The following is a 20525-nucleotide window of genomic DNA, read 5'->3' as shown; positions in this document are numbered from 1 at the left end:
TAATCTAGACAGAGTTACTAATTAACTGTCCGAAGAAACGGGGCCCTGCGTTGCTCATCTCCAGTATGGTTTACGCGTCAAAGATTTTGACACTGATTCAACAAGAGAGACAAATTTACAGTAGGGACAAGTCATTTTTACCGTGAGTAGCGTAGTATTCAGAATGAAAAATAAAATAAACCATGTGATGAGAGCCATTAGACGGAATCAAGTATAAGAAGAAAAAATGACGACGCTACTGCCGTAAAGAAATATGGCTAACTGGCAACTGCATAACGCTGTTGTTTTTGGCTAACGCAAGAATGATGGTGTTTTTCATCAGGGGCAATGTTATTACTGTTTTTTGCAGGCACTGATGATTAAGTGCAGTCTCTCTCTCTCTCTCTCTCTCTCTCTCTCTCTCTCTCTCTCTCTCTCTCATGTCCAATGGAGGGGTGGTTTCACCGAGACTGCATTAGTTGGGTTTAGAATCATCGGCCTCCATCCAGTGGCCTCTTGATCATTTAGGGAGGCGATACGTCGTGAAGTCATTGCAATTCACATGGTCGTGTTGGCTTTAAGAGAAAACATTCGTAGTGGCAGGACCTCAAATACTACGAGTATCTGTAAAAAGTTGTGGCATATACCGAGAAGACCATCAACATTTTTATTAAGTACACAATTGAGGACCCATCGTGAAATGAAAGCACACAAGATTAGAGAATAATAACATAACACGCACACATACACACACACACACTCACACATTATATATATTATATATATATATATATATATATATATATATATAATATATATATATGTATATATATATATAAACTGGGACATGCGTATGCATAGCCGTGGGAACAATTCAGGTTCTGTTGAACTTACGAGTTACACTCTCTAGGCAATCAAGTCAAATTTAGAACCCACTCTCTGCGCGTCAAATCAAACTTACAAGGTGAATTCTCTGTGCATTTAAGTCAAGTTTAACGCAAGTTGCTTTCTCTGTGCATTAAGCCAGATTTAGGATGAGGTGCTGCTTTCTCTATGCTTTAGGTCAGACATAGAACGAGTTCCATTTTTATGGCATCAAGTCAGAAAGAGTCATATTTTCTATGCATGAAGTCAACTTTAACATTAGGTACTTTCTCTGTGCAATAAAGCAGTTACAGAATGATTTGCATTCTCTGTGCATTAAATAAGAATTAGAATGAGTCGCATTCTCTGTGCATCAAATCAGGTTTCAGAATGAGTTGCATTCTAAAACATTAAGTTTAGTTTAGACTGGGTCACGCTCCACATGCTCCATAGCAAATCTCCATGAATTAAGTCAGTTTTAGAATGAATAATTTCTCGGTGCTTGAAGTGAAATCCAGAATGAGTAGAATTCCTTGTGCATGGGGTGAAATTGAAAGAGTCCCATTTTCTAAGCGCTGAGTTAGATTTATGGAGTCATAATCTCTGTACATTAAGTCAAATTTAGAATGAGTCACATTGTGCAATGGGGACTACCCATACAACCTCTTCCAAAGATGAAATGTTTACCAGCGTATTGAAGTCACCGATTTCATTGTTAAATATCCGGCGTATTATTTGTAAAACTATGTGTTTTAGAACAGGCCGACTTTGAACGCTGAAACTCGTAACAGATATGTCCTTGTTTGGGCCTCCTATGGCATTGTGTCCCTCCCCTACAGGGACAGAAAATAGAAAACAATGCCACTTGAAGTCCGGACGAGTTTGAGAGGCGTAGGGCCTTCATCAAATTGTTTGACTGTAGTGTGTTTGTTTGTTTGTTTGTGTGTATGGTGTTTTTACATTGCATGAAACCAGTGGTTATTCGGCAACGGGACCAACGGCTTTACGCGACTTCCGAACCACGTCGAGAGAGAACTTCCATCACCGGAATTACACATCTCTCACCCTCAAAAGAAAATGAAAACGGGACTTGGAAGAAAAAACCCTATTAAATATCAAGCAAAACCCCAAACTATTATACTCATATGCGAAGAAGATGAATAAAAGAAGAATAGAAATAGGCCCTTTCTGAGAATTGAAGGGAGATTAACGAATGAAAAAAAGGAAATTTGCAACATACTGGCAGAACGATATAAGAGAGAATTCACCCCTGAATAGATACTGAAGATAATGATATAGAAGTAAGGGATGAAAATAGTGAATATTTAGCTGACATAGATATTAATGAAGCTGATATTGTGCAGGCTATTAATGAAATTAAAAATGGAGCTGCTGCAGGGCCTGATGGAATTCCTGCTATTTTGTTAAAGAAAGTAGTTCATTCTATCGCAAAGCCACTTGCAATATTATTAAGACAAAGTGTAGATACAGGCAAGATTTATGATGGCGCACAAATTAGCATATGTTTGACCCCTACTTTTCAAAAGTGGATCAAGACTAGAGGCAAGTAATTATAGGCCTGTGAGTCTAACATCACATATATGAAAGTGTATGAAAGTGGTAATGAAGAAAAATATTATGAAACATTTAATAAAAAATAATTTGTTTAATAGGACAACATGGTTTCGTACCCGGAAAAAGTACACAAACCCAACTGTTAGTCCACCGTGAGAACATATTCAAAAATATGAAAAGCGAAAGAAACAGATGTGGTTTATTTAGACCTTTGCAAAAGCTTTTGATAAAGTAGACCATAATATATTAGCGAAGAAAATTAGAAAACACAATATCGTGGATAAAGTAGGAAGATGGTTAAAAAGAATTTTTACACAACAGAAAACAGATAGTTATTGCAAACGATGATGAAATCGGATGAAAGCCAAGGTAATATCCGGTGTGCCGCAAGGTACGGTGTTAGCTGCAATACTGTTTGTTATTATGATTGAAGACATAGACAAATAATGTTAAGGATTCGGTAGTGAGTAGTTTCGCGCAGATGACACAAGAATAAGTAGAGAAATTACTTGTGATGAAGATAGGAACGCTCTACAAAGAGACCTTAACAAAGTATATGCATTGGGGCATAGGTAAATAGGATGGTATTTAACTCTGATAAATTTGAATCAATAAATTATGGAGACAGAGAAAGAAAGCTATATGCATATAAGGGACCTAATATGAGACCATCACAAATAAGGAAGCAGTTAAAGACCTTGGGGTGTGATGATGAAAATGAGGAACATGTTATGCCAATGAAACAAATAGCAACTCTGTTGGCAAAATGTAAAGCAAAAATGGGGAATGTTGTTACGGCACCTTCAAAACAAGAAAGCTGAACACATTGGATTATGCTTTATAAAACATATGTTCGTAGTCCACTTGAATATTGCAATATGATTATGGTACCCACACTATCAAAAGGATATGCACAAATATAGAGTGTACAAAGGTCCTTTACAGCTAGAATAGAAGAAGTTAAGGACCTAGACTACTGGGAAAGACTACAATCCTTAAAATTATATAGTCTAGAAAGGAGAAGAGAACGCTACATGATAATTCAGAGGCCTGGAAACAGATAGAAGGAAATAGCAGAAAATATCATGGAACTAAAAATATCAGAAAGAGCAAGCAGAGGTAGATTAATAGTGCCCAAAAACTATACCAGGAAAATAAGGAAAGGCACACGGACATTATCCACTACGCACCAGCATCCGATAAATGCAGCGTCTATTCAATGCGTTGCCAGCTCATCTGAGGAATATATCAGGAGTGAGCGTAGATGTGTTTAAGAATAAGCTCGACAAATATCTAAAGCTGCATCCCAGACCATCCAAGAGTTGGAAGATGCAAAATATACCGGAAGATGTACTAGCAACTCTCTGGTAGACATTAGAGGTGCTCACACTGAGGGACCTGGGGCAACCCGAACAAGATGTAAGGTAAGGTAAGGTCTCAGTGGAATGACTGTAGTGTGACTATTGGAGAAACAAATCCAGTAATGTATATATACACATATTTAAAGATAAATTGACTGATTGATTGAAAGGGGAATCGGACAGATTCCCGAAAGCTCTCTGTACAGGTTTACTTTAAATATATGTGCATATCCATAACTGTGGATTTGTTTCTCCATTTCAAGACTCGTGCTACTATGCGTATCTTTTATCAGAATCATCATGTAAACTTGCGGTGATGCATTCACTGCAAATTAGTATTAATCATAACCATAAATCTGTTATATTGCAATGCACCAGCTCAGGGAGTCCCGGTGATGCAGTCAAGCAACGAGAAGCCCAAAGTGAGGGTGAATTCGCTTAAACTATGACGAGGAAGGGAACAGAAGTCACCGAATGACTTACTCTCGCAGCGTAATTAGAATCAGGGACGGGTGACGCTGACGATTAGTTTCGCTCGTTAACTCCGGGTTTTTATTGCTTAATGATCAATTGGTTTACGACAGTCATTTGTTTTTCTCGTCATTCGAAGGCAGCGTGATTGAGCTCGGTCTCTTTGAGTCACTTTCGGTCGGGATCTCAGTGATTGCGCTTCGAGCTCTTTATGACTTCCGGACTGTATTAAGTTCAAGGGTCTGATGTTCTTTATATTTATCGATTTATTTATTCATGCGTTCGTTTATCTTTGAGAATGCGTAGGGCCGTCCTTGGACAAAGATTTTTTCTCAATTTTTCAATTAGATCTTTCCCCGATAAAATAATGTTCACATACCGAAATGTTCTTTGTGCAAACATTTTTTCAAAATACTTTTATTCTCTCTCTCTCTCTCTCTCTCTCTCTCTCTCTCTCTCTCTCTCTCTCTCTCTCTCTCGCTTATGGTAACCCTTTTGTATTCCTTGAATCTGACATAAAAAGATTAATCTCCGCGCTTCTCTCTCTCTCTCACCAGTTTAGGGTAACCCTTTTTTAATCTTTGAATCTGACATATAAAAACAAGATTAACCCCCGTGTTTCTCTCTCCTCTCTCTCTCTCTCTCTCTCTCTCTCTCTCTCTCTCTCCAGGAATCCGTCTCGAGTCATTTACCCTAATGTTGGCAGTGCTCATAGAAGTATTAGCAAAGCCACTGGCCAGGGTGTAATCTTCTTAATCAAAATCGTGGCGGCGGAAAATGACGCTTCCTTCCAGCAGGTGTATAGACATCAGACCGACGTAATGTGACAGAACGCACCAATACAAATATGACTTGGTTATTACCGGCGTTTTCGGTGCCGGTAATAACAAGGTACTGCTAAGGATAAATTCAATACCCTTCCGACCATTAGGGAGTTTTCTCGGCCACGGATCTTCGTCTCCAGTTGAAATTGGAAGTCGGTCATAGAAAATTATTATAGAAAGTCTTCTACAGCAATAAAACTCGTCGCGTGGCCGTCATACAGAAGTTCTTGGAATGACGGGAATCGTTTTCATTTAAGATTATACTTTCCCTCCCTTCCTCTATCATCATCCTCATCATTTTCTATTTACCTATCTTTCTTCCAACTATTAACCTCATCCTCTCTCTCTCTCTCCTCTCCTCTTTTTCTTTTGTAACTTTTTACGGTTTGTTATCTATCACTCTTGCCAAGTTTCTCTCTCTCTCTCTCTCTCATTATCCTCTCCTCTCTCTTACTCTTCTCTCTCTCTCTCTCTCTTGGTATAAATCCTGACCAGTTTTATCCTTTGTGTTTCTAAGGCATCTTTAAGAGGAGTGATGCATCGTGGTAGAAGTTAAAGAATTATTCAAAGGAAATGAAATCCTGAAAAGAAAAGTTTCGTGGCCTCAGCATCATTATATTTGCATAGAATAATAAAAACGCACAAGTTTTCGCGCCACGCCAATTATTAATTTCCTTTGGTACTACTTCGTGCAATTTAGCAAAATACCCATTCTAAACCAACAGTGTAAACATGATAAATAAACTGTGTAATGTGCACATTCATAGCAAGTCCTAGCTTGTCGTGAGTTTTAATGTGGTTATTATTCACAAAAGTACCTTTCATGACCTGTTAGAAGTTTTGTTTGATGCCTTAGAGAGCAGATAGCTGGACATTGCATAGGACGAGGACGCGTTCGTCTGACAGCTACTAGAGAAACTTTGTTTTTCAAACCTGGTCTCCTCGTTTGCTAGGCGATTGTTACTACTGATAACATCATGATATGCAGAGGATGTGTATCATGATTCAGGGTAGGAGAGAGAGAGAGAGAGAGAGAGAGAGAGAGAGAGAGAGAGAGAGAGAGAGAGTCTTACGAATGGTTTCACCCCGGTGGAATTTATATTACCTCGTCGAGGCCCTCCTGTTTTTATCATATCACTCACATTTGAATTATTTTCTCTCTGTATTCCCTCTCTCCAGAGAGTCAACTAGTATACACAATTCACTGTTTAGGTCGATAAAGTCATATTGGATCTTAGGGAACGCGTCCATTCGCTCATCCTTATCTAGTTCTGAATCGAAAATGGGCCACTTAGTTTGTTAGTCGAGAGTGATTATCAAAGCGTCTCGATGTAAGAGAGAAAACGTTAACAATGTGAATAGCTATGGTTATGACTAGAATATCACGGTTCAAAAACAAAAACAAAACAAACAAACAAACAAAAAATCTAACAGCTATCAATGTGCTAAAGGGTCTAAAAAAATTTGCACCGATATGATATCGGTGCAGATCATTCTTAATAGACCAGAAGATAAATTACTGATCTCTCAACACTCTTAAGTTTTGTTAAAAGTATAAGGTTTGTAGCATCATAACCTACACTCATATTGTAAGAAAAACAAAAGTATTTGTTCTTTGGGTTTTGAATGTGTCTGGATGTCATACAGAAGAGATGAAATGTATGATGGAAGATGTGTTGACGAATCGCAATGCATCATGGGTAAGTCCGGATTCATTATGGCCTATGTTAAATTCTGTGCAAGCGTTAAACATGTTCAAAGTATATTAAAAATGAGAAATATTTTCAAAATATCTCTTCATTTAAGTAAGTATAATAGAAGATAAAGCCCATTTCAAAATGCAAAAAAATTTCTTCCAACTATACTGTTGAATTAAAGTTACTCTTCATTTTAATAATGACAGAAATGAACTACTTTTTAAAATATTTCGTCTTAGTGGAACAAGGGAATATGTACGTTATTCTAAGATCTCAATGATAATTTCAAAAGGTATGATTTAAAAAGATTTTTATTGCAGTTTTGAGTTCATAGAATGTTTTTTTCACTGTCCACAAACGTTACGATCCCCCAGCTGACGGTGGAGCTTCAAAAACCATTTCTACTGGTGTCTGTCCCAGACACCAGTTCTGCAGAATTAACGTTCAGGGTGAACATTTGGAAATTCACGTCAGAACACTATCACACATACAATTTCATGCCGGAGTCGTTATAAGGGGAAAGACTGCTGTCTTCTTAAGATAAATAAAATATATTCGAGAAGTTACGATAACAGTGCATCCATTTTATTTCCATTTAATCGAAAATTTCTTCTTTTCCTGGTCTCTCACATTTTTATTGATAAATAATTATGTGTGTGTGTGTGTGTGTGTGTGTGTGTGTGTAATGTACGTGTAAGCATATCTCTAATGCGTTACATAAGAGAAAAAGCTACGTTATATTGCACACATGAATTGAACTAAAGAACAGGAAGTCTGCCTAACAGGGTCTTATTTCAGGAAACCTCTTACGGTTGCAGAAAGGACGGCGCCTCTTCATTAAGCAAGGTAGCACATTCGTCAGGTTACCAAATTGTTGTGCGAGATTGAATCAAATAAAAGCAGCTCACTTAGCAGACTAAAGGCACAAAGTCTTCAAAATGCCACTCTTTGGGGATAATCGAAATGATACACCTACAAATTATTTCTGTGGTTATCATTACTGTCATTTGTCTTGTCCAAGATGAGTGCAAGCACTTAGTGGCCAAAGGTCATGAACTTTCCTGATAAGCTTCCAATCAGGAGAATGTTCAGTTGCGACAACAGTAGTTGAAGTTGAGGCAGTCACTCTTTTCAACATCTGATTATGAAGAAAAGTTACGGAATTGGTTTTACTATTCCTTTGTATCTTTGCATTATTATTATCATTATTTTATTATATACAGTGCAAATTGGAGCTTAAGCCTAATTGATAATAAATGACTAATTCTGGATTTCTTCTTGCTCAGTGGCGTCTGCTCTCTCTCTCTCTCTCTCTCTCTCTCTCTCTCCTCTCTCTCTCTCTCTCTCTTCGTCCCTTTCTTCTTCTTCTTGCAACGTTTCGGCCCTTAAACCAGAGGGACACCGTCGGGCAGGTATTATTTATTATTATTATTATATTTTAATTATTATTATTATTATTATTATTATTATTATTATTTCAATAGATGAAACCTATTCACATGGAACAAACACTTAGGATTCAAACTTCCGAAGAGTGTTGGTTTCAGCCTCCCACCGCAGACCCCACACTGCAGCAGAAACTGATCATGATACAGAGCCAGTGATTTTTCATCTCTATGGGAGAAACGCGAACCCGCGACATCTGAGTGGCATGCCACGATACTAACCACTATACTAGTGGACCAGCATCATGTTTTATGAAAGGCAGTACTTGTTCAATCATGTTCTGTCTTATTCCTGCTGTGCTGGTGTTATTGCTTTGTATTGTTTCTCTTTGGGTTCCATATTACTGCTAATGATGTTGTTGTCTCTACTGTTATATTTATTAAGCATTACTTCGCTGCTACCCTTATGCATTCTGCAAATGTTTATTATTATTATTATTACTGGTTTTGCTGCGCAATCTCTTTTTTAGCAAATCGTACCTTAATTCTGTATCTGCGTATGGTTTTCTAGCTAAAATAATTGCACGTATTTATTATTATTATTATTATTATTATTATTATTATTATTATTATTATTATTATTATTATTATTATTATATTAATCTAAGCAAAGTAAATGTGGTGTTTTGTATTCTCTGCATGTGGGCCCGAATCGAAATAAAATATTATTATTATTATTATTATTATTATTATTATTATTATTATTATTATTATTATTATTATTATTATAATACAGACTTCGGCATCTATTCTGAGGAGATGGAGACAAAAATCTATTTCAATTAAAAGTAGAATCCTCATAAAACCGAGGTAATAAGTAATTATGAGTTCATATTACAGAAAATTATACAAAAGCAGTGTTAAGTAATAAGATAACTGTATAGAAAACAAAGCAGGTCTTTTCTTTTATCGGATACCGTTAAGTGTAATTGATAATAGCTTTCCGAGTTTTAAGCCAAAAATAATTTCCCCTTGTTTTCTCCGAGGTTGGGATATAAATGGGAATTTGGTTGCCCTCCCGCTGGCCTTGCCAAAAAAAGAAAAAAAAAAAGTCATTCTGTCAATGATTTTAAGAGACTTTAATTTTTTCAAAGGCTCAAAAATGGCTGGTTGTTCCTCCCCTGCAATGTGTTCAGACGCAAACAAATACAAAAATTTGCTGTCAGCGACATTCTGTATGAAGACTGACAAATAATAGCAAGGTCAGGCCAGAATACAAGTAAAAGTCAAGCTCCTTTGTAGATGGTTAATGATAATTTATGAGTATTTTCTCCCTTTGGATCCCCTCATAAGTTTGAACCTTGTCAGCCACTTCGCCACTATAAAGACTGCCTTCCCCAGTACAAATCTTTACGGTTCAGCCTTTAAATAAACTTTAAATAAATGTCTCTCTGTTTTATAAAGCCAGCATGGCAATAAATTGTGTATCAAAAACCACAAGGAGCCATAAATCGCCAGCGCAAGTAACAAGAGATCAAAGGCGCCGCCCTCCGGAACAACAGGGAACTTCCACGAGGGTCAGTCAGAGACACACCTTCATACATCACCGTCGTACCGAGGAGATATAATTATCTTGCCTTTGAAATATAATCGCCGCGCAGAAAAAACGGAGTTCATTTACAACTCTAACAATGCTCAAGGGAAATAGAACACCTGAAACCCTCAGCCGAGAATCGAGTAAAACCGATCGAATGCAAAAGTTTGGAGAGTTCGGCCGAGGAATTAAGGACTAAATTTCGTCCCGCGACGCCGAGCGTGAAACCACAAGAGCGAGCTGCGCGGCTTCCGAATGACTTTCCCATAGGGCCGAGCTCCCTTCCATTATATATTTAACCCTCGATTCTCTCTCTTTGATGTCGCCGAGATAATTACTAAATTGTCTCCGCCAATGGGAGACACGTCACGCTCACACAATACCTCTAAACAGCGTATAATTTCAAAAAACCTCGCGGGGTCATCATCAAAGAAGTTATGACCAGGCTGAGGATGTACGATGTTGCATTGCGTGCGCACATTCATTCAAAATAATAATGTTTGATCACTGATTACAAATAACATCCTGGGTTATTTTGCAAGATCAGGTGTTAACATAAGCACAAAAGGGAAACATAAACCTCACTCCATCTGTAATTCATTAAAGGGAAAATAGCATACGCAAGACATTGGATGTCTTCACCTGCGCTGTGATTAGTGTGACACTGAACTCGAGCAACGTTTCGTAAAATAACAAAAAACAAAACAAAAACTTCGTATGATTAAATAAGATACAACAGAATATCATCATTAACCGAAAAGAAAATCTGGTTTCCGCAGGAAGCCTCGGCATCAGCAACACATTTTCCCCGTGAAATTTCAATTGATTCATGATGGCCGCCGATTTCGGCTGGACTCGTAATTATTTCTCTGTTTCTTTATCCGGAGACAAAAATAAATATATTCGCCCACTACCTTCCGCCTTAATTATTGTTCTTCTTCCTCTTTATTCATTTTTTCAATGTGCAAATGTTCTCATGTTTGATATTTCTTAAATCATTATCATTACCACTATCATTATCATTATCATTATCATTATCATTATCATTATCATCATCGTTATTATTATTATTATTCAAAAAATATTAGACATGAGAACATATGCACATTAAAATATTAAGTTCAACCATTCTATCGACTATTGATTTAAGTAGATGTCATCCCTTTTTCATTAAAAAAAAATTACTGTATTAAAAAAATTCCATAATTTCTTCCTTCCTAATCGCAGTCTCTTGTTTTCCAAACTTTATTTATTTATCTACTTATCTATTTTTTTTTTACACAGGAACCACCTTTCTACATTGTTATTTCCATTTCACCAACATTTTTCACTAAACCTTAATAAATTTATCTGTCCATCTTGCACACTTCTGTTTTTCCCAAGCATTTTTACTAATTCACAGTGATAATTTTTCCCGTAAAATTCCATTCCTGCCTTTATTTTCCCGATACTTTATTTCATTGCTTATAACCCTTTCACACAAAACTCCAATTTCTCTATATTACTCCCTCAGACTAAGAAGCCAAAAGATGCCAACATCATCATTTCCCAGCAATAAACTCTGAAGAAGGGAGTCGTTCTCATTCTTTATATGACGGCAGATTGTCACTGGCAATAGCAATCAAGCAGTAGCAATAAGCAGGACGTAACTGAATTCACAAAAAAATTAGGTAATTGACAAAAAAGGGATGAGAAAATTAAGAGTGGAATTCGACTCCCATCAACTTACAATCGCACCCTCTTGGATGGCGCAATTAACAGTAAGCACTTCATCTGAATTTCACGGTTGCCTCTGAAACATCGGGAAAATCGAGAGGAAAAAATAGAAATACGAGAGGAGAAATTTCTCGTCCTTTGTAAATTCATTAATGACGTTCTCGTCCACCGCGGCACGAACACGAAAAAAAAGGGAAGTGAGAGAGAGAGAGAGAGAGAGAGAGAGAGAGAGAGAGAGAGAGAGAGAGAGATCCACACAGCAAAAAAGAGAAGCAAATTATACGAGTGAAAAAATGACAAAAAGTAATAACAAATGACACCTATCCAAGCGAATCAAATACCACAATTGCCTAATATGGAGACAGGTAAAGTCTCCTTCGGAGGGAAAAAAAGCAAAGCGAAAATAAAAATAAAGAGCCACAAGAATTACAGATCATCAGTCGCAATGGGACGTTAATTTCGCTGAAGGGCCTCCAATCGCGGGGCCGAATCCTAACACCGGATTCCTCAACAAATTAGAAAGTCGCCGGTGGCGACCTTCTTGGGTGTCCCCTTTGCAGAAAAAACTTGATGACTTTGCAGTTTTTAATTATACATGGGCCAACCGAGAAGAGGGAATTTCATTTGTAGCTTACCTCGAGTGTTTTCGGACGACCATAACTTCCCGTTGACGTTTTAATGACACGCGATGCCTCGGAGGAGACCGATCTGAAATGCAGAGGGAGTTTGATGCAATTAGAAAAGTGAGTTCTAAAAAAAAAATACAAAGAAACACTCACAATTATTATGATTAAATGTTGGTAATGCAGCTTTTTATATAGCTTTCATATAATAACATGGAACACAGCTGAAATGAAACAAGTCTTCTAGAACACATCAAAAAAGAAAAAAAAAGTTCTCAAGACTTTTGATGACGGAGAGAGAGCTCTTGTATAGCACGACTGACTAAAGACACAAAGAACTTGAGATGCTTGATGGCTGTATAGCTATGAATACACTGGGATCAAAGGAGGGAGAACTTAGTTCATGTAAAGCAGAGCCAAGTTCCTCAACGGGAGGAAAGCGAAAGTATCATCTGCCAAGGAAAAATTGTCCTTATCAATTACAGAATTTCAAAGTTATTTTTGTGGTATATAAGAATGATCATATTTATCATGATTATCTACAAATATAGAATTCTGATATAATGACGGCAATATGAAATACATTACTAAGGATGATTTGAATTGTATTGGCCTCGTATGTGATTGCTTTGCTTTTTACTCATAATTTGGCCACTTCCAGCAGTTTGTCACTGTTTACTATATCACTTACGGTTTACTATAAATTATGGATCCACTCAATCATGTAACACACTATTCGGTCAACTGCACCGAAATATATGAGACTTTTATGTCTACTTTTTCATCAACCACGTACAAATAATTAATGGATGACAGTCACATGAGAAAGGTCAACCGTGCTCTTGTAAATCAATTGGTTCTCTTCTTTCAAGGGCAAAATACAATTTTATAAATGAATGACATACGGAACCAATGAGATTTAAGAACGCTGATGGGTCATGCAAATAAATACGCATATTCAGTATTTAACACTACAGATTTGCAATTACTTTTGATGACGTCTAGTCTGCTCCCTCCCGTATTTGAAGTGATGCTCATCTAGGTACACTGTTCTATCACATCATTCCTACTTCCTGTTTATCAACAACATTTGTGGTCCTTTTTATTTCACTGCTATCAGCCAAGCATTGCCGACCATCCAAAAGACTAATTCCTCATCTAGCACATCACACTTTGCCCATATCTGAAAAAGATTATCCAAGCGTGTTATGACCTATGTGGGATCACTCTCGGTTCTTTTTACCCAACAGGGCAGTTCACACTACCCCCAATTCGCTCCCTCCTCCCACCCCACATAATCTCTTATTCGATTCTTTTTGATACATTCGAAAATCAACCCTTTACCCGTCCATAATCTTAGACTTTCAGATTACTGGAACTTGTCTTCGACTTCAACGTCATGGTTTAATCAAGAAATGGGCTTCTTAGGAGACAGGAATTTCTTCAAATTGTTATTTTCCTTTCTAATTAGAACTTTGATATCCAGGGTGATGATGTTTTTCTTTCGCTAAGCACCATTTACCTAAGTACATACATTAAAGCAAAAACCTACGTCAACCATTTCTCTCCAACCCCCACCCCTTTCTTTTATTTATATTTTTTATTCACTAACAATTAACGCACTGTTCAGCTACATACGGGTACGTTTTCGCAACCTGGTCCTTAAGCTGGAGAGATTCCTTCTTTTTGGACTCCCTTGTAATACCTGTCAAGCAACCCCATCCAACTGGAGAAATGGGAAATATGGGTCATACCTACAGCGTTCATTGTAAGACGCCTTGCAGACAAAAATGGTTTTGGCAGGCGCTGTTGCAAAGGCATGTGCAAAGCTTCATCGGCCTCAATCTCTATTGCTTGCTTCCTTTGATTTTTTATCCGTCCCCCTAAGTATCCAAATTCTAAACTTGCCCCTGTTCCAGGTTTCACCGTCTTTCTGAGAGCAATCGTTAGGGCAGTGCAAGGTCCTTTAAATATACTGGGCCGAGTATATTTAAAGGACCTTGGGGCAGTGATTCAAATTGGGTGCCATAGACGGTGCCTAGGAGTGCAACAAGATTGGTATGAATTTTGTCTTGACTAGATCATCTCAATGAACATTTGTTGAAAAAAAAATTAAAAAAAAAAAAAAATGGCAGAATTCTTCTTATCATTATTATCAGTGCTTCTAATCTAATATAGTATATATATAATATATATATATATATAATATATATATATATTATATATATATATATAAATCTCACGTTCTCAGAATTCTATATATATATATATATATATATATATATATATATATATATATATATATATATAAATCACGTTCACAGAATTCCCTCAAAGGGCAAGAAATGACTGAATTACTTCACAGAACGTTATTGTATTGAATGGGAGGGAGGGTGTGAAGCATAGTAAATTCGATTTGCAACTGCTAATACTGGGAGGTCATTCAAGCAAAAAGCACTACTAAATCACATTCAAGGGAACCACAGCGCTTAAATTAGATTAGCTTCATAGAACAGGGAAGCACGGCTGTGAAGGGATGACAAGGAGTAACTATGAATGTTTGCACAAGCACAGCGATGGGAAAAAAATTAAGCAAAAGGGACAAAAGTGACTGCCAACTTAAACCCATACTTTACCGTCTTTTATCGCTAGTCTCCGCTTCTTAAAGGGCACCGATGAAAGAAGGAAAATTCACTCCAATGCTGTCAGGTAGGGTCTAAGATTGCAGCCACGTAGAACCACACAGGGGCAAGGGATAAAGGGGCAGCCCCGCAGATACGAGGAGCTCTGAATTTTGGTAGGTCTGGCTTGCTCTCAGACGCTCAAGTTTCTCTCACTGACCTCTTTTATTAACTTTGTTTGTCCTCCAGTAGAAGCTGCCCTTTAAGAAGCGGAGACCAGCGACAAAAGACGGTAAAGTATGGGTTTAAGTTGGCAGTCGCTTTTGTCCCTTTTACGGAATTTTTTCCCATCTCTGTGCTTGTGCAAACATTCATAGTTACTCCTTGTCATCCCTTCACAGCCGTGCTTCCCTGTTCTATGAAACTAATCTAATTTAAGCGCTGTGGTTCCCTTGAATGTGATTTAGTAGCGCTTTTTGCTTGAATGACCTCCCAGTATTAGCAGTTGCAAATCGAATTTACTATGTTTCACACCCTCCCATTCAATACAATAACGTTCTGTGAAGTAATTCAGTCATTTCTTGCCCTTTGAGGGAATTCTGAGAACGTGAGATTTATAGTAAGCAATTCTGAAGACGTGGCGGCATCACCGTATTTGATCAGTCCTTTGTCTGCCGCACGTGTTTATGGAGAAATACCTTGTTTTAGGTATCCTATCACCTTCATCCTTGCTGTGAGAGGTGGATCTTCTTTATCCTAATGCTCTACGCATACGTCCTTATCTGCGCTCCAAGTCCTCAACACGTGACCCAGTGCTACGTGCAACTGTCCTTTCAGTAATAAGTTGGACCTCGAGACTCCGAGCGCCATAATGACGCCGGGAAACGTCGAGTAATTAACTTGTGAATATATTCCCTTTAAATTTGATCCTTAGAGTTTCCCTGAAGTCTAATATCGGCCCTAATCCATAAATTTTGATCATGAACTAGACCTCATAAGGCCTTCCTTTGGATGAAGGCAGATGCCTTTAATCACTGAGCAAGCAAGAAGAGTCTAGACTTATGATATATAATATATATATATATATATATATATATATATATATATATATATATATATATATATATATATTCATGCAATATAGTGGGATGGTGAAGGAGGGGTGCCACGGTAATGATTACATTAGTTAGGGTGCCATCACTAAAAAACAGGTTGCGAATCACTGCTTAGAGGGCCTGTGGTAGAGTCTACAAAGCCGTCTGAGCTTTATTTATTTCTCAGAATTTGCTATAATATATATATATAAACCTACCGATCTCACAGGCAAAGAGTTTTATTACAATTCCCCTTTTTTTAATACAAATAGAGTTGACAAACATGCCATAAATTTAGTCATGCAAAATTATGAGTCGCATAAATTGAGACGCATATGCCTTTAAATATTTTAAATGACAAAGAAACCGACCTATCGATGGCTGTCGACGACAACCCTGCCTTTTGAAATGGGGGAAAAAAAAAAAGATTGTGAAACATAGTGTACTGGTGTGGAAAACTCCCATTTGGCTTTTGACCTGAAAGTGTGACCTCGACATTGACCGTTGGATCCACAAAACAACCAGACTGACAGGGGGCACAGGGGCAGGTCAAACGATTTGTGTGATACAAAGGATTGATTGACCGGCTGTTTGTGTCGTTGGGACAATGAAATGTGGAAGAAAGAAAAAATTCCACACCCTGGAAATGCAGGACACGGAGATGACTTATACCTTACCTACGACAGCAAAAGCCAAAATTTTCAAACTCCAAAAACGAAGATCTTGGCATAAAACGGTCATTTTTAGAGTATTTAAAAATTCTAAAACCATAAAATTCAAGTGTTTATTGATGAACTTTCTATCAATTTCAGAGTCTTAATCCAATGACATCATAATTCCTTTTATTTTAGTAAAAATCAGTGAGAGAGCGCTTGCAATAAGAATTTCTATCGACGTGAAATGCCGCAATATCACTCTGTAGAAAGACGTTTTCATAAATATTACTCCATCATCGACGTTCACATCGAAAGGGTCACACATGGTGTGTTCTCTCAATGAACATGAGTTTGAATATAATAATAATAATAATAAAATAATAATAATAATAATAAAATAATAATAATAATAATAATATAATAATAATAATAATAATACTATAGAATATGATATAATATTTATTATTGATAACCTTTAAAACACCAATTTCCTCAGCTGTTCAGAGTGTAACTCTCTCTCTCTCTCTCTCTCTCTGTGTATGTGTGTGTGTGTGTGTGTGTGTGTGAGTGTGTGTTGGACTTCACTTTGAGCCATTGCCGCTCACATATCTGTATCAAGTTACTGAACATTTTTACTTCTGAGATGAACTTGTTAGTCCTATGTTCAAGTCCTCGTAGATGGGTCCCGTAATGGCCGTTCTCATAGGCTCATCTCAGAACGCCAACATATAAACAAAGAAATCGCGAAATTCAGCAAACTAGATGTCAACAAACGCTTCTCAAATGCGTCACTTTATTTTGAAGATTAGGAACGGTTTTCTTTAAAAATAATTTTATTTCTTTACTCTAGGCTCAGGGGGTAAAATAAATACGTCTTCCATTCTTCGTTACGGATGTTAATGCATTTGAATCTTTATCTTTGTTCTTTTTAAAATTCAAAATATTTTACATAAGTTTCCCATTTGGCTGTGAATTTTAAAGAATACATTACGCCCATAAAAATCCCAGACGAAATTGCGCACTATATTAGTAGATTAAATGTTTTCATAATATTTCCAATATATTAGGGTTCCTGCGTTATACCACTGGTGCTGATAATAGAGGCTGTGAATGTTATGCAAGATATTCCTTCATTTAAAAACCCTTTCCATCCTCTAATAAAAGTCGCTTCCTAGATGATCATGATGAGCACGTTTGTGGAGAGAGAGAGAGAAGAGAGAGAGAGAGAGAGAAACTTTAATCTCCTGAGTTAATTAACGCACTCAGAGATCTGGAACAAAGCAGCGTGATTTTATCTATTGGAAAAAATCAAAATGAAAAAAAAAAAAGATAAGTTAATGGTCCTCTGCCAAATTTCCGAACACGTGACAACAATTAGAAAGCGAAACTGCCGTCATTCTATAGGGTCTATAAATTGCGTCGCAAGGCCAGCTGCAGTACCTGAGAAAAATGAATGATTAAACTTGCCTACGTCGCAGCAATTTTGTCATCATATCTCATGTGCATGCTAAACAAGACCGAATATTCAAGAGAGAGAGAGAGAGAGAGAGAGAGAGAGAGACCCCACGTGCAAATGCGCTATCGTTTAGCGGTATTTTTTCATGTTCGTTTAGTCGCAGCCGGCAATCGACGTCAGATGAAAACGAGCCGGCAGGTCAAGACTCGGGGCTCGTAATGACGTACCGCCGATTGCTAATTATACCGTAGCAGACGTGACCCGGGCGGTCGCCATCTTTATACTCCCAGCCGACTCTGTAATCTTCATTCGGTAACCTCAATCCGTTTTCTATAAAGGCAAGCAAATTGAATGGCAAATTGAGCCATCCTTGGCTGCCATGACAGCCTTCCAGGGCTAGCTGGCTAACACTTACCTTTTACGATCACCTCGGCATTTTGAATTGAGGAATAAAGAAGCGTTCTTTAACTAACAAGTCATGAACTTGATTAAAAGGGGCTTCATTTGTTATTAGAGTGCAATGATTTACGCGGAAAGCTTAACCATCATATGTAACCTACTCTTGTTAACAGCGCACTATATTCTGCGAAACTTCACGTACAACACAGAAAAAACGAATCATTGCGAGACGCTACTGTCCTCGATCGAGTCGGCGCGATTGTAAAGCAATAAAAGGCGGTACGGCACACAAAGGATGGAAAAAGGGAAAACGGATGGCCCATAAAGTCTGGTGACCTACGGCAACTGCTTGATGCCGTCGTCGTCGTTGATTGGTTGGTTTGAGACTTCGAGGGAAATCGGTGTCATTGATGACTCCATTACAAAATCACCCGCACTCTATAATTTATATATCCTTTTCGCAGCGCTGACTATCCCCCCCGCCTCCCCCACGAAAATTCGGCCGCGAATAGGGTTCCGCTCTTTCGTTCTTCTTCCCTTTGGGTTACATAGGAGTCGATTCACTTTTTGACGGAAAAATAGGCCCATTAAATCTATTAGTTCAAAAATACACTCAACAGATATGTGGATACCTTAAGAAACCTGCAACTGGCATCTCAGCTATTATTTTCAATGTCTTTAAAGTTGGACTAAACCGAACTCCAGGATATCAAAAAATAGAACCTTTATTTCCCCCAAAACTGAAATGATAAAAAAAATGAAAAGGAACTGAATAACCCAAGACATGAAGTGTAATCACGAAGACACATTAATTCACATAATTATCTCTGTTTTCCCCACTAACCGAGAGGTAAAAGTGTAAGTCAAAAAAAGTCAAGAATTCCCATTATATGTGGCAACATTGAATCCATTTAAGGGAAAACAATATATAATTTTCAGTTATATGAATATATATATTGTAGTATATATACATAGGCTATATGATATATATGTACATATATTATATATATATGTATATATGTACGTAATGTGCATACATATAAATATATATATATATATATATATATATATATATATATATATATGTACATATATATATATATATTATATGTATATATGTACGTGTATGTGCATACATATAAATATATATATATATATATATATATATATATATATATATATATATATATATATATATATAATTCATATACGATATAGATAGACTAGATAGATATACAGTAAAGACAGTTATATTATATATATATATATATATATATATATATATATATATATATATATTATATATATATATATATATACTGTCTTTCTGCAATCTATCTATCTATATACGTATATTGAATATATATATATATATATATATATATATATATATATATATATTATATATATATATATATATATATATATATATATCATATACGTATATAGATAGATAGATAGAGAGACAGAAGAACAGTTATATATATATATATATATATATATATATATATATATATATATATATATATATATATATATATATATATAATATATATATATATATATATATATATATATATATAATTGTCTTTCTGCCAATCTATCTATCTATATACGTATATGAATATATTATATATATATAATATATATTATATATATATATATATATATATATATTATATATATATATATATATATATATATATATATATAATACGTATATAGATAGATAGATGATGATAGACAAGAAAGACAGTTATATATATATATATATATATATATATATATATATATATATATTATAACTGTCTTTTCTGCCAATCTATATCTATATATCGTATATAATATAATGTATCTGTATATATATATATATATATATATATATATATATATATATATATATATATATATATATATATATATAATATATATATATATATATATCTGTTGAGAGGGTCCACGTTACCAAGTTTTCTTTCTAGGCAAAGACATAAATGCCGGTTTGTATTATATGTATATATATATACATATATATATATATATATATATATATATATATATATATTATATTCATATACGTATATAGATAGATAGATAGACAGAAAGACAGTTATATATAGATAGATAGTGGGTAATACCAACCACGGAATCTTATGGTATAAAATGATCAGCAGTGCTGTTTTCAAAAAGCTGCTTCATTTAAGCTAGTT

General features: G+C 36.1%; 1 long non-coding RNA gene across 1 annotated transcript in view; it reads right to left on the bottom strand.

Moving 5' to 3' along the window:
- The window catches only part of LOC135223268 (uncharacterized), a 75782-nt gene extending 63607 nt beyond the window's left edge, over positions 1 to 12175 (bottom strand). Inside the window, exon 1 of the long non-coding RNA XR_010316449.1 lies at positions 12102 to 12175. This is a non-coding gene — a long non-coding RNA (uncharacterized LOC135223268). The remainder of the gene's footprint in view (positions 1 to 12101) is intronic.
- Between the last annotated feature and the right edge of the window lie 8350 nt (positions 12176 to 20525).

This window comes from Macrobrachium nipponense, chromosome 8, assembly GCF_015104395.2.
Source record: "Macrobrachium nipponense isolate FS-2020 chromosome 8, ASM1510439v2, whole genome shotgun sequence".
Classification (NCBI taxonomy): Eukaryota; Metazoa; Arthropoda; class Malacostraca; order Decapoda; family Palaemonidae; genus Macrobrachium; species Macrobrachium nipponense.
The sequence above is the reverse complement of the archived record's forward strand: the minus strand, read 5'-3'. Positions and strand labels throughout refer to the sequence as shown.